At 43.4% G+C, this 23953-nt stretch overlaps 1 protein-coding gene across 1 annotated transcript in view; it reads right to left on the reverse strand.

Moving 5' to 3' along the window:
• Positions 1-23953, reverse strand: part of LOC108576501 (prolyl 4-hydroxylase subunit alpha-1-like) — a 221164-nt gene that overhangs the window by 73751 nt on the left and 123460 nt on the right. The window lies entirely within an intron of this gene.

A 23953-nucleotide genomic window follows, 5' to 3' on the forward strand; every position in this document is an offset into this window, starting at 1 on the left:
GCTTTGAAGCCGGGCGCGAGCCTCAAAATGGTAATTTCACGGTTTCACGAGCATTTTTCCTGCGGCCAATTTAATTCAGGACGGATGATCCATCCTTCCTTTCTTTCCTCTCTCTCTCTTTTCCCCTTTCTTTCTCGTTTCACGCGCAAGTCCTTGTGTTTTCCACTAGCTTTCTTCGTCCATCGTTTACCCGCGTCATCCAATTCCGCTTGTTCGAACTCGTTAACCTGGACTTTCCAAACTTTTTACCGTCGTTCCCCCCTTTCTCCAACCGCGGTTTTCCCATTTACCCCCACTGTGGCCCGGCGATCTTCAGCCGTAAACTCGAATAATCAGGGAGATTTCCGGGAGAGAAGTATGCTTCTTCGTTGGACCGCCCCGCGGCTCTATTCTCCTGGGAGAAATATTTTTACTAGACGCTGCGGTACGCCTGCGTTTATGCAACTTTTATGCGGAGAAAATCCTCGTGCACATGGTCTTTGATCATCTGTTTCATTCTTTTTTTACATTCGTGTTTATCACTTTCTTCGCGTTTTCGCCAATTTGCTGAAAATCAGCTTCTCTGTGTTTGTTATATTTTTTGAACATTATTCAGACTGCATTTTCTATATATCGAAGAGAAAGAAATTGTGGCAATATCGTGCTGTGTTTATTTTCCATTTTTTCTTCGTTTTCTCGTTCCGATTTCACGAATGTTATTTTATCGCTCGCTCTGCGCGGCCGTTTTTTGAATTTTTAACAGTACACGAGGTAGAATTTGAGAGAAAATGAGCAGAGGAAGGGAGAAAGTGAAGAAAACGTGTAGAAGAAGAGAGGAAGAAAAGAAGGGAACAGGAGTTTTAACAAACTACCCAGTAGCCAGTTAAAATTTCACGTGGAACTTTGAAAGCAGGAACAAGTCCTCCCGCTACTCCGTGTCCTTTCCCTCTCCTCGACCCTCTTCGTCGCTTGCTTTTTCCTTTAAACTACTTGTCTCGTTGAATTGTTAACGCGACAAAGAGATTAAGTGCACGAACGCTTAGCTCGCAGTCAATTTGAATCTAGTGTTTTTTCGGCTCGCGATTTAATTTCCCCTTGCTTACCTGGGTCCTTCGTTTTCCCCGCTGTATATGCGTTCTACACTGCTTCAGAGCTCTGTTCACTCTTGTTCAAAATTCGCCTTTTTTTAAACTTTGAGTCGAAATGGAAATTTTCAGAAATACAGATAAGTAATTGTGGTGATCTAAATATAGAAATTTTGGGAAATTTAGAAAAGTAAATACGGCGATCTAAATACAGAAATTTTCCAAAATATAGAAAAGTAAATACGGTGATCTAAATACAGAAATTTTCCAAAATATAGAAAAGTAAATACGGTGATCTAAATACAGAAATTTTGAGAAACACAGAAAGGTAAGTACGGTAATCTAAATAGAGAAATTTCTGGGGCACATTACGCGAAAGACGGTAATCCACGAAATACAATCTCTCTGGAGGACTCTTTAAGGCGCGACGAGGTGTAGAATCGATTTAATTAGTCGAGAGAGGTTTCGACGGGAACGAGAATAATACGGGTGCTCCAAGTATCGAGTAGGACCGGTGGCGGGCGAAGAAAAGGAAATGAAAGAGCGGTGAAAATTCACGCTTCTCTCCCGTTAATGTCGCCCACTTGTCAAGCAAAATGTAACAAGTGCTCGAATTTTTATCGCAGCTCCTCTCTCCCTCTATTCCCCCCCTTCGTGTTCGAACTTACGGAAAAGTGTACATATTAAAACACTCCGTTTGCTATACTCTTTTACATTCTTTAATTGGGATCTTCCAACTTGAGAATTATTCCACGTTTAAACTCTTTTTGCATAGGACAATTGGAGAATACCGCGACGAGAAATTACGCAGATTTTCTGTTATTTCTCCTCTCGTCGGAAACGAAATTCTCATGCACGATCCATTTCAGTGGATCCAGAGGTGATAATCACAGATATCGATGAAACTTTGGTACATGGTAGTACTGAAAAAAATATTTGACGCGTATTTTTTTTTTTTATCGCCAATGGTCCATATCGAACCTTTGAAAATCGTCCTCAAAGATAGGGGTAGTAAACCTAGAAAATTATAATTTTCAAAATATTCAACTAAATAATTATTGAAGACAGAATGGTATTTTTCAACTAAAAAATGAAACAAATTTTATTTTCAACAGTTCTCGAGATATTAGACTAGATATACCTACATACTGTCTCCAACTTTGAAAGCAATTTTCATCCCTTCACCGTGGATCTTAGCCGATACAGAAAAATACGCGTCGATTATTTTTTTGAGAAGTATTATGTACGAAAGTTTGACGAAAATCGGTGATTACCACGTCAGAATGGTCCCTTGTTAACGTCCAAATGCCTTTCCATGGGAACACCGTACACTATGGGTATCGCTATATACCGTGACGAAGTTAGACACAATACCGGTGAAACATCACACCTGGAGGCCTCAGACAGTATCAATTGTAATCGTGTCTAAGCGCCTCGAAGCCTGTGCGATATCCAACTGCTTAGATCAAAGGCAGGCATCCACGTACGTATCACGAATCGATCCCGCCTGTTTTACCATTTAATCCTCTGTTCAATTTGCTCAAAGACCAAAGACGAACTTTGTCTATTCTGCATATGTACCTACGGAATCAAAAGGAACCGCCTGGTTGCGTATTTAACCCTTTGAGTGGCGCGGGTCATCTCCGAAAGTTCATCGAAAGTTCGTTCTCATTTCGTTTGATAAAATCATCGATAACGCAAATGCAAAATTTTCACATTTTAGCCTAATACGAGATTTCGTAAGTATTCTTTTTTACTTTTTTTAATGAGATTTCTGAAGTATTTAAAAAATTTTTAATATTTTATTCTTCACGGAAGTTTCGAAAATTTTCAGTCGATTCTCCAATATTTCAGAACGTTAGGTGCTCTCAGTATCGGTGGAGGAATTCTTTCGATAAAATCTTGATTACACAATACTGAACAGAATTTGACCAACTCAAATGTAAAATTTTCATATATAATTTTCAAATATGAGATTTCATAAATTATTTTCGACAGAAGTGCTTTTGTCGCGTCGCGTGGTCGTTTGATCGTTTCAAACTGTTCGCGCTCACGACTTATTACCCGCCAAATTAATCTTGGGTAACTAGTTCAAAATCTACTTTGCTCGAACGTTAGCAAAACGTAGAGTGCGTCACGAACGATTGACGATTTTGTTTCAAAGACTCGAATTGTACTTGAAAGGCTGGAGAGAGTATCTTGTTCACACGAGTGACTCCTTGCGAATGTCTCTCGATTGCCGAAATTTTTCCGGAGTCCACTGTGACTGCCCCGCCAAGTACAAGAAGGCACGCTGATTGGGTTTTCACGTACGCACAAATTACCAATCAACGTGCCCCTTGAGTGGCACTCACCCTTCCATTGCGCCCTTAGCGCGCTTTTCCTTGGAAGGAGTGGGGCCCTACCTGCGGGTGCGTGGAATCTTCGCTGTCCTTCGGCGACGCGTCGGAAATTCCCGCCAGGTCAACCCTCGGCCGAAAGTGCCGTTATACGCGCGTGTGGATTGACCCTTCAGGAATACCTGGTTTATGACACGTCTTCGGTTATCGAGGACGCGGATAAGTCGAAATTCTAAAGGCATTGTTCTGTAAGAAATTACTTATTTTTTCGCGGAGCTACTTTGTTCTCAAAAATAACCTTCTCGTGCGAGCGTGCCATAAACCCGGTGAACGAAGACCCCAGCGTTCCGTACCTGCGCGACGGAACAGCTTTCAATATCGGAGGAAAAATTGATCGGTGCAATGGTTGATACAAAGCGAAAAATTCAATTTCATCAACGTTCAAACGCGATACTTCTTCCGCCGTATTTCCACCATAATTCGCACCCCAACTGTGTCTCCTTATCGCGAGACAAGGGTGTTGCACAGAGTATATTCAATCGCTGTCAGAGTCTCACTTTCTTCCGCTATATCGCGGTGGAAACTCGAAGGGGGGAACGAATTATCGAGCATAGATAGAGTCAATATCGAAGTTCAACCCTTGCCACGGACGTAAAGAAACAAGCTTGTCCCTTCACGAGGCAAAAAGAGACCCGAGAGGTTGGCTAAAACTCTACTCTATATTCCGCAGTTTACGCGGCGTCATAAAAACTTGGTCGTCGAGGAACGAGGAGGACTGGCTCTCCTCTCGCCTGCAATTTCGAGTAATCGAAGATTCATCGCGACGTGGATCCTCGTGGAACTTCTTATTTAAAGGAAATCGAATCGTTCTTTTAATAATGTCCACGTGAAACGACGATTTTAAGGTTCGAATCCAGTCGAACTACTTTCTTGCCAATTTCAAACCGTTGCTTTCGTTTTTACGACGATCATTCGCGAATCTTATCGTTGAGGTTTATGAACGTTGAACGGGACGAGAGAGATCGACGAGGATTTTTCGGGGAGATTTGGCGAAACAGAAGGTACAGGGTGGAAAGGAAATAACTGCGGCAGTTTGGTGTATCGTAAATCTGACCGTCGAACGTCTCTTTCACATTCCTGAGTGTCGCAGTCTTTTTGGAAAATCTGGAGAAATCAAAATATTCAAAAAAATAGAATCTTCGAACCGAAGGATATTTCTCTCAAAAATAAAATCGTTCGCACTCCAGAGTGTCGCAATTTTTCTCGAAAATGTGGAGAAATCGAAATATAAAAAGAGGAAAAAATAGAATCTTGGAATCGAAAGGTGTTTCTCTCAGAAATAAAATCGTTCGCACTTCAGAGTGTCGCAATTTTTCTCGAAAATCTGAAGGAATCGAAATTTAAAAAAAAAATAGAATCTTGGAATCGAAAGGTGTTTCTCTCAGAAATAAAATCGTTCGCACTCCAGAGTGTCGCAATTTTTCTCGAAAATCTGAAGGAATCGAAATTTAAAAAAAAAATAGAATCTTAGAATCGAAAGATATTTCTCTCAAAAATAAAACTGTTCACGTTCCTCGGTATCGCAATTTAAAAAATAAATAGAATCTTCAATCGAAGGGAGAAATCAGCAGATATATTTTTCTTCCTCTTCACATTCGTTTCTCTGAAAAATAAAACTCACCGATACGTTCATTCGATCAACGAAAATCTGCCCCTTAATAATCCCGAATTACTGCTTAATTGTCGTGTGATATGCAATTAAACTGCCACGTAACGCGTTTATTTGAGCGTCCAATTAAACCGTCCGGTTATTACTGGAAAAAAGAAAACTGGGAACGATCCATTTGAAATCCAGAGTTAAGAGCGACATTACGAGCCGGCGGACTTTTTGTTCTCGGCTGTCAGCCGCGGCCGAAACGGAGATACGTTAAATATTTCCGTCGGTTAATAGAATTTGCCCGAAGAGAGTCGGTCAGCGTGAGCAAAAGCAAAACAGAAATTTCTCATTCTATACGGCCTGGCTCGTGTGATCACCCGCGCCGAAGCGAATTTCCACAAACCGGGGCCATTTTTATCATCGTCCCCGCAAAAATCGAACGCTGACGAAGCTCCTGAGAGCTTTTATTTAATTGCTAATTTCACTTTTTCTTCAATTTCAAATTTCTCCTTTTTGCAAAGAGAGAAAAACACTCTTAAAATCACCGACGCTGAAATAAAACGTGAAACGAGCAAGAGAGGCGAAAGAAAATAGAGGAAAAATCGTAGAGATTTGTGAAAAAGGAAGAGAAGGGAGTGTGTGTGCAGGTGAAATCTAGAAACAACCGCGAATATTTTCGCGCGGTGGATCGGCGACGCTCGCGTTTCCCGCTTAAATCATTATTTCCGGCCCCCTTTCCCAACGCTGTGGCGCACGCAGTACGAGTAAATCACGTGCTCGAAACGGCACTGGCTGGAGAGTGCAGGCAGGTGAACGAGAAACGGCAAAAAGGAAAGAAAGAGGGAAGCGGAATGGGGGATTGTGGGGGTGAAAGGAGGAAGAACGACGAGATGAAGTGGTTGGAAGAGGGAGAGTAATTAAAAACGTGGAGCAAAAAGCGGGGGAAGAATTTGGTGTTGTTTGCGCGAATCCTTTTTCTTCTTTTCTCTCGCGTACGATTAGGTGGAGGATTTGATGGAATAGTGTCTGATGAAACAAGTATACACTACCGGCCAAAAGTTTGCAATCGCCGAGCATTGCAATTCACAGAAAAATTTCCAGAAAAAGGGTCAGCGACTTTGAGAATTTTTTATCGTTCTGTTACACCCTCAAATATTTTCATTCTTAGTCCTTAGTTTTATCTGTATTCACTAGTCACCCACTTTCACCATTACTCTTCACCTTGCAACTCTCCTGCATAGTCACCACCCAAAGTCCATCTTCCCAGAACCTTTAAACAGCCCTATTTTCTCCATTTCCGCGTTCGTTCTCCATTCTACCACGCGCACGTCACGTATCATGAAAAATCTCTGTTAAATAAAGCTCTGTTTCACGCAACGACGGTCCCTGAGTGTTTTAACTCGGCGATACCCCAATATCTGCTCCTAGTTTCGAGGAACTGGAGCAAACCGGGCATCACAGTTCGAATCAATTGATATGCGATAAATTGATAAATGTAGAATTGAGATAAACTTCAAATCGGCAGATTTAATATTGATGAAAAGTGGGAGGTGATTCCAAACTCTTGGCCGGTAGTGTGAGTATAAAATGATGCATCGTGTACTCGTTACTAGACAGTCAATTTTTATGCAAATTTAGATTTTTGAGAATATAGCAAAAAAAGTAGAACTTTGGCAGAAAATTATTTCACTTAGCAGGTATTATAAAAATCACTGTAATTTGGATATTTTGTGTATTGTTTCATAGTACTGTGCAATTTTGCATCTCTAAATTTCCTATAAATGTAGGATTTTGATGGTCTGCGGGGTAGAATAACGAAATCTCAAACTTGTGGAAAAATAACAGAAACTATGAAGGATTTAATAATGAATAAGTGTACATAAAGAAATATAAATATGACGGTTCGGTTCGACGGACAACTGTCCGATTCAACGGCTACGTTTTGACTCTCGATTTCGTCCGCGCTCTCGCCGACGCTCTCCTCGAACGTGCTGCTCTTGTTTGTTTTTTGAGCGCGATAACGTGGCTCTGTGCCCCGTGCGTCGTCGCCGAGGCTAAACTTCCCACATAAATGCATAAAAATCCGCAGTCTAGTCATTACTTTTAGGGTGAAAGTATACAGTACACTCTCAGTTTTAACGAAAAATTAATAGTCAGAAGGTACTCTAACTCGGAGTAGGGACGTTTTCCGCAACAATATATTCCACTCAGAACCTAATTAATCGGACGTCGCTTGCAAAGGTGTACGTTGAAGGTCTCGGTAAGAGTGTGGACGCGTCGTCCTGCCGATCCCTGTCCACCCCTACGCGAACAGGCCCAGGGAAAGACCCAAAGGGGCGGAGTCACCCCCATCGAGCGCGCGCTGGGCGTGGCTTCAAGGTGCTCGCTTCACCGTCTTCTGGACGGATTTTCTCACATAATAAAAAAAGAGTTTTCAGTAATTCTTTGCTTTATGAAGAAAACGTAACAAAAAGTAGCAGAAAACAATTTATAATATTTTTTTCGAACCTCAGTTGGGTCAATTTTGCAACAAATAAACAAGTGAAACTTAGGAAAAGAACGAGCGAAACATTGTTGCGACACGTTGAAACGTGGCTCGGTAGAAACCGCTGCAGCAACATTTCCATCGTGTTGTAGCGTGACACGCCGCGTTTCCTCCCTTTAACTGGCATCATTATCAGGAGCGGGCGAAAGTTCCGTCAAGTTCGGCGAGGTTTTAATACATTCCACGAGCTTTGGAAAGTTGCGGTGTCCGTGGTCATTCGCGAGTTTCCCGTAAACAGCTCCCAACCGTAGCCGCATATCAGCCGGTAATTAAACTTAAACTTCTTGCAAAGTGATACCAGTCTATATATTCCTCTCTGTGTATAGGTGGCCCCCCTATAATAGGTACTGCCCTGTGTATCCACGTGTATTTCGTTTGGAACTGCGAGAGAGAGAGAGAGAGGGGCTGGGTCTCTGGATGGTCGCGTTTCTGATTTCAGTTTGCCAGAGTGTGTCGATAAGTAGCGTGGGAAATTTAAACGGGCTGCAAACTTTCCACTCGTCCTCGTATTCCTCGTGAATTTGTCTTGCAATTAGCGCTTCCATCCTCGCGCACTTCCTCCCGTCTTGTAATCTGCGGACTGTTTGACTATGTTTGCGCAGTTTTGCTTAACGAGCAGAAACAAATCGGATGAATTCCACGCTTTCTTGCGGTTTCTCGATGTTTCTGATGGTTTGAGGTTGTATGGAATTGTGTGTGCAAGAGGAATTGGATTGGAAATTGTGTGGAAGTTTGGAATTGTGAATTAGGAGGTCGATTTCGACATTTTCTTGTGGTTCCTCGATGTTTCTAATGGTTTGAGGTTGTATGAGATTGTATGTGCAAGAGGAATTAGATTTTTAATTGTGAGAAGATTGAGAAGAATGAATTCGGAGGCTGAACTCAACATTTTTTATTAGTTTTTCGATGTTTCTAATGGTTTGAGGTTGTATGAAGTTGTATGTGCAAGAGGAATTAGATTTTTAATTGTGAGAAGATTGAGAAGAACGAATTCGGAGGCTGAACTCAACATTTTTTATTAGTTTTTCGATGTTTCTAATGGTTTGAGGTTGTATGAAGTTGTACGTGCAAGAGGAATTACATTTAGAATTGTGAAAAAATTGGGAATTATGAATTCGACATTTTCTAGTGCTTTAAATACTTCTAATGGTTCGAGGCTGTTTAGAATTGCACGAGGAAGAGGAATTACATTTAGAATTATGAGGAAAAGTGACAAAGTAGCTATAGTACATATAATTAATACCAACGGCCTTCCAAATCTCTTCAAACCTTTGTCTCACATTCTCCACGACAATTCACAAACCCCTCCAACATTTGCACTCTGTAACACAGAACGATTTCTACAACAAATCACCCTCGATCGTTGCCCATTTATCCCATCGTGTTTCCGCACATTTCTCGAGCTGCATTCGGACAAAGTTTAATTAGCACATCATCAAATGTCAGCCTGTTTGTCGAACTTCTATTCCACCTCTCCCAAACACCAAATATATTTCCTTCTACAAACACACGAACAACGGCAAACATTCGCAAATCATTAAATCCCCTGGGAAACTAAATTTTCCATTTCCCTCGAAACTCCTGCGGACCGCGTAGCCAAAAATCAGCAGTACAGGAAGGAACTCATTTCAGTCAGACGTGGAATCCTCCGTGGAATACCTGGCGTGTCCCGCTAGTCGACGTCTGCCACAGTGTCGTAAAAATCACAGGACAAAAGGGCGGCGATTTTCGTGTTCGGTAAGCCGCTCCCGGGAGCGTCGCGACGCTTCCTTTCCGATCCATATTTTCCATCCGTCGAGAGTCAGAGAGAAAGGGTCGTCGAGAAGAGAGAAAGACGACGAACCGAGGGTAAAATAGAGAAAACAGAGAATTGAAGAGAGGGAGGAGCTTTCAAACGGAGCCGACATTTTTCCCGATCCCGGCGTGTATCGGCTGCCTTCGTTCCCTGAAACAATCGTCGAAAACTTGGGACGACAATACGAGCCGTGGTGCCTTCAGCCCACACGCAACCGACGAACAATCGCGCCCGCTGGTTTGTTTCTGTGGCTTTTCTTTCCCTCCGCCGTCCTCCTTTTGTTTCCACGTCGTTGTCTTTCCCCTATCGTTTGCTCGCTGCTTACTCTGTCTCTCGTTCTTTTTGTTCCGCCTGAATTCTTCCTTTCAAAGGGGACCAGCATCGAATTAAATCGTACACGTGGATTACTGGAGATGGAAACATGACGATGGGGTGGTTAGCTCCTCTCTCTCTCTCTCTCTCGTTGCTGGGATTGTTGATCTGTTGCTCGTGCTTCTTGTAACAGCGTGTTTTTCAGCGCGATCCGAATCATTCTGTTTCTGTACTTGTTTGTTGGCAATGTTCCTGTGTCGTTCTTTTTTGTCCTTTGGTTTTGTCGTGCCGTTGGGAATAGGAGAGAGATTTCGTTGTGTTTGCGGGACGAAGAACGAGGAAAGGATTTTACTTGCACTTTTCGACAGAAGAGTTCGAGAGAAAAGTTGTGAGAATTTGAAACATGGAGCAACTGGATCGAGAATTTTATTCGTTGCATGTATTTTACGTTCGCAATGCGACTTGAGTAAATTCTTGAAAAATGCTGCTTTAAAAGGGGGTTTTCATGGAGCGGAGGAAAGCATTCTTCGGTAGCGGAAGATATTTGCTAAGAACTCGAACCTTGTAATTTCTCGTTTCGCGACGAAAATGATAGTCGTGTGTACTCCTATTTGAAGATATTCATGCTGCGCACGAATACTGGCGAGTACACGATCCTTGGAAAGGTATTTCATAGCTCGAGTAAGTTCGCGTCGGTGAAATACCCGTGTATAGGAAATAGAGTCAAAGTGGTCTCGTTGGCGAAGCGCGCAGAGCTCTCGTCTGCCACCGCGAGGGACCCGGGTTCGAAACCCCGTGTTACAACCAAAAATATTTTTCATCGAAGAAGATATTCCAAAGTCGTTGCAAATGAACCATCGGCGCGGAAATCGTGATTCTGTGAATTTTTACAAATTACCGAACAGTGAAAAATAAATTTAAAAAGAGTATGGAATATATGACGATCTTCCGTGCGTGCCTCGGAATATTCCGTAATAAAAGTTGGGAAATAAAAATTGTACGATAGTCGTGTGTTGGAGACGAACAAATAAAAGGGGGAATTTGGGAGAGAAAAGTGAAAATCGATAAAGGAAAATTACAGCAGGAAGGCAACTAAGAAATAATATAACAAGATCCTCGACAAAATGTCTAAGGAAGAAAAAGTCGCCGAAGTGCACGAATTTGGGAATTCGGAATAATAAGAAACCGCGATAAAAAGGGAATACAAAGTGGCGTGGAACACGGGGGAGAAAACTGCGCAGCAACACAATAATACCGTGCATTCTACCATTCCAAGTGGAATGCAAAATTCAGAGAAATTCTACGAGAGTAAATCAATGTCTTGGGACTCCCAGAGGTTGTTTGAGATATTCCACCGCTAACACAAAAGCCACACTCCATGATGAGATATGTATATACAGGACGAAAAAAAAAAAGAAGATGGAACGGAAAAGAAATTCCTCGTTTCCTGTCGAAACTCGAGGACAGAATTTCAGATAGGTTGGAAATTACAACAGTATCGTAGGACCACGGGGAGACTTCCTGTGGGATAGCTTCGACGGTATCGCCTGCCGTACATTCTGGATTCATCCCGAAAATGAATTTTAGATTGCGAGCAGAGGTCTGCGCGCCGCGTGCGCCTCCTCTCGTAATTCCGGACCTCGGTGGCGGCACAACTGGCCCAACTGGCGCTCTCACGTCGGTAAATAAATAAGCAAATAAATGAATAAATAAAGCGGCCAAGCCCACGGGAATTTATTCGCTGATTCCGACGCTTGAATCCCAGACTGGGCCGCGATTTACGATCCTATTCGCGGGAGCCGTAGAGGCTGCTACTCCCCGCGTCTCGCGATCGATTCGCCGGCTTGTAAATCAACCTTATTCGCGGGAGGTGGGCTCAGGCGTTAGAAAATTGTGATAACTCCGCGGGTCAGTTAACGAGCCAGTGATTTACGTGCAACACGGGTTTATCGTGGAAAATTCGAAGACGAACGACTGTTCTGTGTGCTCCCCCTTTTCTATCCTCTTCGTAAATGTACAGTTTTGTTTCTTTTTTTTTTTTTTATCGTAAAGCGAGAACAGTCCTTTAGAGAAATTTCCACGGGAATTTAACAGATAGCTTGTTAATTCGAAGTATTGAAAAGACACAAGAGAACTCTTTCACTGATTCTTTTTTACGTTGTATTATACATTGGGAAATAAGAATAGACACTGAAGAGAATCTAAACGATCTTCTTTCACGCGAAAACCGATCGATCCGACGATCCGAAAAATTCTGATAATCAAGATCGCGTAATCAGGGTTCTACGGTTAATAGAAAATTGACGAGATAAACACCGTTGCAGGAGAGAACAGTCGAGCAGCTGAAAGTTAATCGTGGATCAACTTTCGCGGTTGGCGTAATTAACAAATCCACAGCAACCGGCCGAGTAGAGGGAGAAAACTGTTGTCGGTTGCTAGTCGCGGATTCGTTGTGCGCCTCCATAACATCGGGCCCCCAGGTCGTAATTACCAAACTACATATACGTTCTAGGGCGTATCGCTTGGCTTATTACATTAAACAAGCCGCGCAGCAAGTAATTGTTCCGGTAATAACAGCCAGCCACCAGGGGTAAAGCGAGAGGGTGAGAGGTAGAGGCATTAATAATTTTGTCGAATAACAACGCCCCTACGAGCGTCATATTTTCGTGACAGCCCTTTGTTCGTCGGCGTCGCGGAATCTGGAGCACGCCGATGCCACTTCGCCACAATTACTGCGGCAAAAAGTACGAACGAGCAAGTGCCTTTCGGCACGTGGGAATTTCCAGCCGCGTATGTTCGCCGATGATAAAATTTCGCCGCGAGATAGATACAGTAGGTGGTGTACAGGAGGCGGTCTTGAAAAGGATTTCAAGGTTTACGAGATGGCGTGGTGGTAAAGATAATTGTACAGTCTCGATGCCACTGTTGTACGAGTTTTTTAAACTTTTAGTACAGGTAACAAATTCTTTATTGCTATGTATAGTAGACAGCCATTGATTTCCGCAATTTCGTGTGTTATACTTTTGATCGATTTAGGTTTAATGTTCCACTGTGTATATGTTTTATTTTGGCACAGTAGACATTGTTACAAAAAGAATATAACAGTGGCCAGATGGTAGGTATAATTTTAAAACTAGCGAATGACCTTGAGCGCAAGTAATTCGACGCAGGCTATATCTCCAGTATCACCGCGACAAGGCTAGGCACTCCAAGATTTCGCTTCAGCGAATCGACGGAAAAATGGAAAATTTAACTTATCGTTCTGTTGTGTATATGTGTTTCATTTAGACAAAATAAACACCGTTACAAAAAAAAATGTAACAGTGGCCGGATGGTAGGTATAATTTTAAAAGTAGCGAATGTCCTTGAGCGCAAGTAATTCGACGCAGGCTATACACTGGCCATTCCACTAATTCGACTCAGCGAATCGAGAGGAAAATGGAAGATTTAGAAACGATCAGTAACGAAATTAGAGAAACTGTCGAATCGTTATTATTTCACAAAGTCTGTACAAATTTGACCAGGTTTACTTGTCGAGGTCGAAGGAACTCCGTGGGATAATCCACGAGTGAACAATATGATTGCCATTCGCAAGAAAATCCACGCCGTTCCGGCGCGTTAACGGGTAAAAATTCCACGAGGAAGGGACATTATCGTACCTCTGAAGCTCGAACGGCGCATCGGGGAGAATAAAGCGGAGAAATACGCGGGCGTCGCGAAGAGGTTAACGGGGGGATGATCCTGGTTGGCGCGATTCAAGAGAGGCCACGGAAGGGATTGATCCCCGAGCGTGTTCCGTCCGTGGAATCCCCCGTGTTATCGCGTTATCGTCCTTTCCACCGATTCGAAAACTTTCCCCTACGTCGAGAAGAACGTCGCGGTCAAGCTCTTCTCTCTCTCTCTCCGCTTTCATCCGTTTGATAAACGCGCGTGCCGTAGAACCCGGGTATCTCGGTGCATAATGCAGCCGCGCGCGTAATATCGTAGGTGCACAGTGGCAAATTGAACGAACAAAGAGATAGATAGAGAACGGAGGAAGGAAATAATAAAGCAACAGCCTGGGCCCCGGTAGGGAAGAGGATTACAAACAACTGCGGTGTACGTGTAAGCAATTGGTGGGATGCGTCGAAAAGTGGTTTTAAATTGATATTCACCGGTACAGCGCGCTCTTTCCACCTCGTTTTTTTCCTCCTTTGCACTCTGCCGCAGAAATATAATGGCGGAATAGTGTGTACAGAAGGATGTTGGTGGTTTAGAGGCTGGAATTTCTGTCTGGGATTTTGTGTACGCGATGCCCGGGCTCTCTCGGTGGATGGTTGGTTGCTCCCTTTGCCCCGTAAGGATGATACAGAACAGAATGGAGATTTTCGAATCGCGTTTGGAAATTGTGTGTTTGAAAAGGTGTCGTTCTGTGCTTCGGGATACTCTTCGAGTTATTTCCATTTACGCTTTTAACCCTTTCGCTGCTATTTGAAAATTTGTTCCATTGTGTTATTCGAGCCTTTTTGGCGCACTTCTATGTTAATTGAAGCCTTGATTTTCCCTTCTGCACTCTTCCACGTTAATTTGAAAATTTCGTTACGTACTAAAATTTGTCGCTTTATTTGGAGTTTTACATGCACTTGTACGTACCTGATATTTATTAAATACTCAAACTGTGCATTTTCATGGGAAGTAGTGTATCACACATACAGTGACTCCCACTAATATTCTGACACTCTTTAGAATAGTATAACTCTTTCAAAACAGAACCTAACGATTTCAGGTTTTGTCTTTAGAAATTAGAAGGATTAGCATACCAGACGACGTGTGCAAAAAATTTGGAAAAAATTGCAATTTGTGCAAATCGCGAAAAAAATTGTCACTCTATACAACTTTTTTATCTCACCTCATTAGTGGGAGTCACGCAACACTTGGTAACGTATATCATATTAGTCTATAACCTATAAAATACCTGATTTCTCTTAACGTACCAACGTTAGATCTTACATCAACACCTCAATTCTTCCCTCTCCCTCATAACCACCCCGATTAACCTACAAACTCAAAATCACCACGAGAGAAACACTCTCTAAACTTGATAACAGAATCACAGAACAAATATACGCCGCGATACCCCACTGTTTACATATCCAACAAAGGCTATACAGAACGACCTTGAGCGTAAGTAATTCGACGCAGGCTATATCTGCACAGCATCGCCGCAACAATACTCCGGCCATTTTCACCGAAGATTTCCGTCGAGTGGATTGCTCGATACGGTGAAAAATCGATACACATAGGTGAGAGAGGGGGGAGAGGGCAGCAGTTAGCTCTGGTGAAGCACACACGTGACACGTGGACCACGGGGTATCGAGTTAAACGCGGCGCACAGTGGCGCGTGACGCCCGACTAATTTATTCAGAAGCGTCATAATTGCGATATCGCACGGGCTGCCATTGCGGATTACCGCAACGGAGTCGCCGGCTCGTGCTGAAATTGCAAAACCGTCGACCGGTCGTCGTTGCGGCGCGAAAATCGGAAATGGCCGCGGGGCAAATGCTAATTTCGCGATTTGTAACGCGTCGTCCGCCATTTGTAATCGACCTGCACACTCTCTCCTCCTCCACCTTTCACGCCGCATTTTTTTCCCTATTTTTCTACGTCCACCATGCACAGCGAAAATTTCCACGCGTTTTTCACCTCCCTCCAGGTGCTTCCTCCCTTTTTTTTTTTTTTCGTTTGGACCGAGGGAAACAATGACTCGTTGTTTTTTTTTTTTTTTCAGCGAATCACCCACCACGTTGTAATCCGTGCACACGTTCGTTTTTCCACTATTTTCGCTTCTTTTTCCCCGTTGCGTTTTAATTCGGTTTCGCTCAGTTCGGTTGATTTTTTTCACGCGCTTTCCGCGAACACGAATGACATTTGTCGTTTCTGGTTCGGGGTGGAAAAAAAGAGGTACAGTGGGTGTTTACAGGGGCGTGCACGGGGGAAAATCAAGTTTGCGAACACTTTTGCCGCGTGTTTCCGCGAGAGAATTGTTCCGGTGACGTTTCGCGGGGGAATTAGAGTAGAGCTGAAGAGGACGTGGTTCGCGTTGAGCGTTCCTCGCCTGGCTGCTTGCTCCAGATCTCGTTTAATCGCGAAATATTCAACGGGACTAGCGTTTTCTTTTTTTTTCGAACAAAATTCCACGTTTTAATTTGCTCGTTTCAATTACCGAAACGTTGGAATTCCCGACCTTTTGATTTCGACGAAAAGATCACGCTGGCGCTAACAAGTAGATATTGTTCTCCTCGGTTTCGGACTCTCAGTGGTTCTCGCCGGGTTGTACGAAGTGAAACGTTGGGAAGGACGTGGATGAACAGGGTTTCCAGTGACATTTACGAGACAGACAGGCGTACTTTGCGTACGAATCGCTAGTTAGTTAATCAATCGTCACCTGAAATCCTTGGGAGTCGCTCGAACTTCCAAGCAGTTAGCAGTCAGTCATCAGCGAGGCATCAAGCACTCCGGAAGCAATCAGGCATCCGTCGGTAGTCTGTTTGTAATTGGACTGCGAGCATCGAGGCAATTAGGCTTCAGTCAATCAGACGTTTCAGTTATGCTATGCTCGGTTAACGTGGGAGTACCATTGTGCTCGTGTTCCACGTCGGAAGAAAAATGTTGGACAAACTGCTCAGATTCCTGGCTGAATTTCTAACAGCTTGGACTCGCGTGAAATCTATTTACCCTCGTGTTGCTCTTGCTTCGGGAGAATATCGCCGAGAGTGGGAAGAATGTCTGACGTTGTTCTTTGTCGTTTCACGTGTCTTTCCAGACAACCACTCGTCTCGACGACGAATCTGAGTTTTTATTTCTTTGTCGCAATCGTGCGGAGAATTGTGGAAGCCTTGTCTTTGAGTACTTTCGATCGAGTGGGCGATGCACTATTTTCATTCAAAGAAAAACCTAATCTTTTATATATAACATTATGGAATTACAAAATGTTGCAGAAAACCTTGATTATTTTTATGTCAGTCATTTAACGTCTCGAAGACAGATATCTGTAGTTAGGAATTAAAGAAGAATGTTCACACACCAATTGCATTAAAAGAATTTACTTTCTTCTGTTTCCGAAGAACCTTCTCTGTTTACTCTTTGGGGCATAGAGGGATAAAAAGTGTCCCACCTTTTCGATACGTAAATATGCACGGTGGGATATTTTCTGTACCACCTCGAAAAATTACAAGTGCTACTAGAACAGAGGTTAAAATATTAAACCGGCGGAACTAGCCATCGGTACGCCACTAACGAACGGGTCGCCGTGCCATTAGTGCACACCGTACGCGTTAAGAGTGTCCCGCGTTTTTTGAGCTCCCAGTGTGTCCGTGTAAAATCTTAGAGGATTTCGTTGGAACAGCAGAGGACTTGAGGATGTATCGGGAATGTTGCGTGCTGTCAATTCGCGCCAATGCGACGCGCTTAGTGGATGCCGGATATACCCGGCGTTAGCCAGTGTGAAGCATTTAGCGGATGCCGGATATAACCGGCGCTTGTCGCGAAAGGGTTAAACCAGCTAGCAATGGTCTTATACTCTACGCAAAGTACCTCTGTGTCTTGGGAAAAAGATGTGCTTTAACAAATACCATTCACGAATCCATATGGCACAGAGGGGCGTTCAAGTCCCACCCTGTAATTAAAAATTTTACTTCCTTGTTAGCTAAAATCAACCAACTTTGTTAAATTTTATAAAAGTAAAATTTCCGTGCAACATAGTTTTCTTTACTTTCTAAAATTCCGTGCCTCAGAGAGTTAATGGAAAAACATTGCAAACACGAAACACCGTACCTACAGACGCGACATTAAGTTCGGCGGTGACGAAAGATCACAGGCAACGAAAAATTTCCCAAGACCAGGGAAAGACGAGGGGGAAGAAAGGCAGAAAGGGAGGCTTTGTTGTAAAAAGAAGTGTACGGCGGAAGATTATTTTGGGTATTCTCTCGTGGCTTTATAAGCCGCCGCAGCAGGATATGGGGGCCTGATATTAAAGCTTTCTATTCCCTGGATCCTTCTCGTGGAACATTAACTCTACGAATATCGTGCTGTGTGTGTAGGAATGTTCTTAGCCTGGCTTATTAAATTTCCTACAGTTTTATACACTGCCGCTGGCTTCATCGCTTTCCCAATATCGCGGATTTCTTTCCCATGGATCTCGCGATCAACATCCTTGGGATCGTAATGAACCTTTTTCGTGGAGATCTAAGTGTGAAATGTGTCGTTCTAGGGTTTGCCAGTAAATGAAATTTATTTGCGCGTTAAAAATTATGTTCCATAAGAGAAAGAGTTATTTTGTCCCTTTAACCCTTTGATTTTGGACGGTGGAAAGCAAAGTTATGGCATTAATAGTCAAAATTTATTTGCAGATAAAAAGAAATCTTGTCCTGCAAGAGAAATAGGCACTTTGTCTCTTTAACCGTTTGACTACTGTCCAGTAGGAATTAAAGAAAGCAAAGTTACAAAATTAATAGTGAAATATTGAGATATTATCCAAACCAATTTTCCACTATCCCACATTCCCAAGATAAACACTAAACAAACACAGAAGCATGCAAAACTTTCCCAAAAACACTCTCGATTCGAATATCACACCTTCACACCGAAGTAGAAAAATTGAGCGTCCTAAAAGAATCGCATCGAGAGAAACCCCTAAATCTGCCTAGCTAACAAAGAAAAATCCCGTCTGAGAAGTAGGAAAATTGTCTGGGTTCCGCGAGTCAGGCACGGTGGTCTCTTAAATTCGAACGTCGCGAAACAAGGAAGGAGAAACAGCCAACTGGAAGAAAAAACGAAAACCGTGAGAGAGAGAGAGAGAATAAAACGAAGAAGAAATTACCAACGTCAAGAACAAATCCCGCTACGCGGAGAGACAGGAAGTACACAAAGCCTCGGTGAAAAACCGTCGGAACGACGTTGCAACGGAAAAGGGTGGAAAGAGAGGGTTTGGATACGCTTGAAACGCTCGAAGACGCGCGCGCGGTTGTTTTCGCGAGGAACGCGCGTGTGGCCAGAACAGCTCCGCGCAGCTTCCGCACTCTCTCCTCCCTCGTTGTCCCTCTTTTTCATCTTCGGCCGAAGGAAGGAAGGGCAGCGCGATAAAAGCGGTCGCCGACACCGGGGGGAAAACGCGATATGAATTATTATCGAGCTACCACGCATGCAGAAACGCAACACCCCTCTCTCCTCCCTCTCTATGTTTGTGAAGTATAATTTGGAAGGTTGACAGGACGAAAGGGTGAACACCGATGCGCTCGTTTTTTGGAAGCACCGAGACACTTTTGATGTTTCAAGTGTCCGCACGCGATTTGATATTCAAGCAGCGGGTTTTATTCTTCGAGAGTGTGTGTATCGTCGGAGGAATTTCTTTCGAAGATAGAATCGTCGAGTTGGAGACTGCTCGAGAATGTTTCTTTTACATATTGGTTACGACAGATCTTGGGAGAATTTGTTGGAATTTGTACATCGATAAGACTCTTTTCGAACATTCTACGCGAGTCTCTTGGAAGTTCTCTGTTTCGAAGAATACACCTCACTGGAGATTCATCGATAATTTTCTTTCTAACGTTACTCGGAGGCGAAGCGTTCTCAGAGCGGAAGTTTCGCGTGAATCTTTGGAACGAGTTAGAGTACGGTAACTTAGCCGGAGTTTGAAGTGTGATCCGGGGATGTTTAGGCTAGAGTGACAGAAGCGCGAAGGAAGTGTTTAGAGCTGCGAAAGAAGAGTATCTGGGGCAAAGTGGTTGAGATTATAGCGCGAAAGAAGAGTGTGTACGTGGCCAGGCAAGGATTTCAGCGGACGTGACTGCATGTCCTTTGAAAATGTGCGAAACGAGAGGAATGAGAAACGAGTGCAAAGATAAATGCACTAGTCAGTGAGATAGCAATTCGTTTTAAGAATTACACGCGAGAATAACGTTAATTAAATTAATAAACCACTCGCGTGACATTCACCTTTAAATAACCCGACACGAGTGCCCCTATAATCGCTGTCACGTGCAATTCGAACATAAAAGGACTCTTTTTAGCATCTTCACCAGCTGACCTTTTTCCGTCACATATGTCTGACATTTCCAGGCAGACTGGGTCATCTGCTCAGCGTGAAAATAACGCAGAGATCAGACGATGGCTGAGTTAACCTTCCTAGACTCGCGTGGCGGGTCTCACAGATCGAGGAAATCGGAATTCGCTTATCTTCTAGAAACAATTGCCAAACTACAGGTATTTTAAAAATCAGTGTGAGACCAACGCGAGTCACTATTGTAGGATTTACCGGGATTGACGAAGGTATCGACTTTTCGAACTCTCTGTTAATTAACGAAGTCTGTACATTCTAAATATCTCGATGTGAAACTGATACAACGTTCTAAGCTCACAGTGTTAGGGACTCACAACTCACGCTACGTTCACTCGCCGACCGTTCTCTTCCCGATCCTCGCGCGCCTCTTCCTTCCTTCCTCTACTCTTCGTTCAAAATAAGAGTAACCTCGCTTCGCGCATGGGACGTGCCTGAGGCAGGGCTAGAACGTCCAAACCCCCCACTTAACCGCCTACGTTTTTCTCACGCTCTCTGTCTATGCGCAGAACGGACGAAAATCGGCCCGAGAGCGAGGTTATTCTTATTTTGAACGGAGTTTCTTTCACTCTATCCGGACATTCTTCGAAAACACTCAGCCACGTCCATCAAACATTTTGGGTGGCCAAGCATTCTCCGTTCACACCCCTATCTCTCTATATAGCTCGAGCAATCTTCGTTCACGCAACTATCGCTTCGTAACCATATCCTACCATTCCCACACTGTGCACAGAAAATAACGCGAGTTCAGGAAGGTTAACCTAACCTCCGCCGAGGAATCTTCTTCTTTCCATCCCTCCAGCCGGCACGTAAGCTCGCTAAAATCGCATCAATCTCTGAAACTGCGACAGAAGCGGTATACGACATAAATGCAAAGCGACGTTATCGAAGTTTCCAACATGTTCGCGGGTAGAAAAGTAGGTAGGACGAGGGGAAGGACGGAGCATGATCAAAAAGGAGGGAGGAAAAACAAGGAGGTAGATGACAGCACCGATGAATAATACATCGTTCCAGAGGTCTCGCGATACATTATGCCGAATTCTCGTCCTAGAAGGGATTGCAACTCTGCTCTAAAGACCTCTGGGAATCGTATCGTGGCTTTAACTGTCCCAGGGAGCCGACTGAAACGCGGCAGGAAGTCTTCAAAGATGATTGCTTGCCCGTTTCTCCATCTTTATTCCTCTCTCTCTCTCTCTCCTCTTTATCTCTCTTTGTCTCTAGCTCTGCTCGTCCTTATTAGCTTTATTCGTTTGTTACTCTCTGTTTCTCCGAAGAGCGAATTACAAATGTAGATGACGGCGAGTAGTAGTTCCGTTTGGAGGGAAGTTCGAGGAGATTGAAGGGCAATTTGATATTTTTAACGAGAATAATCGTTCCCTTTCGTTTCGCTCGAGATATTAACTGCACAGGGTTGGCTTTCATTTCGCCAACTTTGTTTTCTGTTCGTATGAATATTTCATTACTCTTCCTTATTTTCACCGTGTCTGCTCTATCTTATATCTACCTTTTCTCTTTTTTTGGCAAGTTTTCATTTCAGTTTCCGAGGAGTTACTTTAAATTCACCGGAAATTTTTCATCTTACCGCCAGACTCAAAGAATGCCTCGTGATTAATGCATTTTACTCGCTCTCGTGTTCAAAATTCTTCGAACGTAATGTTGGATTCCGGGTGATGGAATGTGTACAACACCTTTAAAATTTTAATAACGAGGTTTATTCAAGTTTTGACAGTTGTGAGTTGCACGACGATACTGGTAATAATGATTGTCGCCGCTTTTGAGCTTGTATTTATGTAGGAATCGACGACGGAAAAATATTGAGGGACTCAAACCCGAGATCTTCTTTCCTATTCCTATTTTTGGGTATGGAGGCCTCGGATACTACACTCGGCCACCCTGAACTGACATTCGCCCTCGAATGTCCTCAGTGCAACACAACTCAACACTTTGGGGTACACTTCCTCACACACTGGTACTCCCTCAGCCGAAACTCTGTTTCTCAGCTCTTTTGGAAGACGTGCAACCCTCTCACATGTTCTCATCTCACAGCGCCTGGGGCTTCGTGTAGCCGTAGATGCCTCCATCCCCAACCATTTGTAGGAACCAACGTCGGAAAAATACCGAGGGACCCAACGAGAATCGCTTGGCAAGCCGAGGCTTTGCGCGCTACGCCAACCACTCCGTCTCTATTCTCCCTTCGAGGTTTCCTATTTGGGTATGGAGGCCTCGATACTACACTCGGCCATCCTGAACTTACATTCGCCCTCGAATGTCCTCAGTGCAACACAACTCAACACTTTCGGGCACACTCTCCCACACAGTGGCACACAGCCGGAACAACGCATTTTTGGGAGACGTGCAGCAGCCCTCTCACATGTTCTCATCTCACAGCGCCTGGGGCTTCGTGTAGCCGTAGATGCCTCCATCCTGGATGAGCCCCCATTTGTAGGAACCGACGACGGAAAAATATCGAGGGACCCAACGGGGATCGAACCCGGGACCTTCGGCTTAGCAAGCCGAGGCTTTGCGCACTCCCTCCATATTCTCCCGTGCCGGTTTCCTATTTTTGGGAATGGAGGCCCCGGTACTACATTTATAGGGATTAGAAGAGACCGCGGAAGCGACTAGAGAGGGGTTGAGATAAAAGATTCTAGGTGATTAAGAACTAAACTACAAAACAGCCCACCACAAGTAATACCACACCACAGTATTAGGATACCATTCTGGTATCAACCGAATGATTATTAATGTTAATAATGCCATCTCATGTATCGATCTATTTAATTCAACACCTCCTTCACTTCAACGATCGCTGCTTAGCTTGCCACTTAAATGACTCAACTACTTTAACCCCTTAACGCACAGTTTTTTTTAAAAAAACCGGCCAAAAAAAATCAATTTTTTTAATGTAAAAAAAACAAACTTTAGAACATTGTTTTGGCAAAAAAATAAAAAAAATAAATGATAAATATCAATAACACGATTCTTTTTCTTAGCTTTCACATTGTTATTTTCAATTCTCGAATATATTCGAGTGTGAAAAATTATAGCAGCATCAAATACAACGCCGCTCGAATTATCTCGAGTGTGCACAGTTTGGCCTGTTTAGCGCGCTCGAATTAACTCGAGCGTGCAAGTTAAGGGGTTAATCACCTTAATTTTTAGTTATATTTATTTTATTCCAAATTCCTACCTCACTGTTTCACTATTATCGTGTATTATACTAATGCGCCATTTCCCGTATAAGTCTAATATTTGGCGAAATGTGTGTTCGCGATGCGCTGGTGTTTACCGAAGATTGCAACGCGAGCGGCTCGCATCCATGGGTCATGTCACGGTGGGTTTGTATCCAACAGTAATATGAAAAGCAATAAACAGCCTGTTTTGCGTGTTACGGTATTTTAAAGCAACAATCAAACGATTCCATTTATCACTATCGAATTACTTTCGTTCCGGTAATTTCACGTTAAAAACACGGTATTCGTTACGAAAAACGTAATTCGAAAACAATACCAGCCTTTTACGTGTAATCCCCCCGATTCTTTCCCATTGAAAAATATTTTAAAGCAACGGTCAAACGATTCCACTTGTCGATATTAATATCAGATATCGAATTATTTTCGTGCCGCTGCAAAACCCGGTGTTCCGTCGAGATACGAATTAGAAAAGGAACGAAATCAGGTCGATCGACAGTGTCAAGGGAGAAAGGAAATAGCTCGTCGATTTTCACCAATCGAGCATCGATCCCTCCGGTGAGATTCGATTATCGTCGTCGTACAAACGCGCAAAACTGTTTCTCGGCTAATTAATCTGATTACAACAGGTCCGCGGAGGAGAGAAATTTATTTTTCCTCTGGGTATCGCGGTGTACAAACAAATCGATCCTCTCGAGATCCAAGGGACAAATAACGGAACGTACAGTTGTAGAAAGAAACGGATCGACGAAGATCGGCGCTCTTTCACGAACAGACGAAAATAACCGGTGGAGTCGCGTTTTCACTCGGTTCTCTTTTTACGATTCTGCTCGTGAAATTTGATTTATGTGTTTGTACAGAGTGATACAGAGCGTCGAAAACGCGATATAACTCCTTTCTGGGGAGTGAAGCGAACCGTGAAAGGGTTTAATAGACAGTTTCTGATCGGTTTCGTTG

Source organism: Habropoda laboriosa, unplaced genomic scaffold (assembly GCF_001263275.1).
Source record: "Habropoda laboriosa isolate 0110345459 unplaced genomic scaffold, ASM126327v1 scaffold291, whole genome shotgun sequence".
Taxonomy (NCBI): domain Eukaryota; kingdom Metazoa; phylum Arthropoda; class Insecta; order Hymenoptera; family Apidae; genus Habropoda; species Habropoda laboriosa.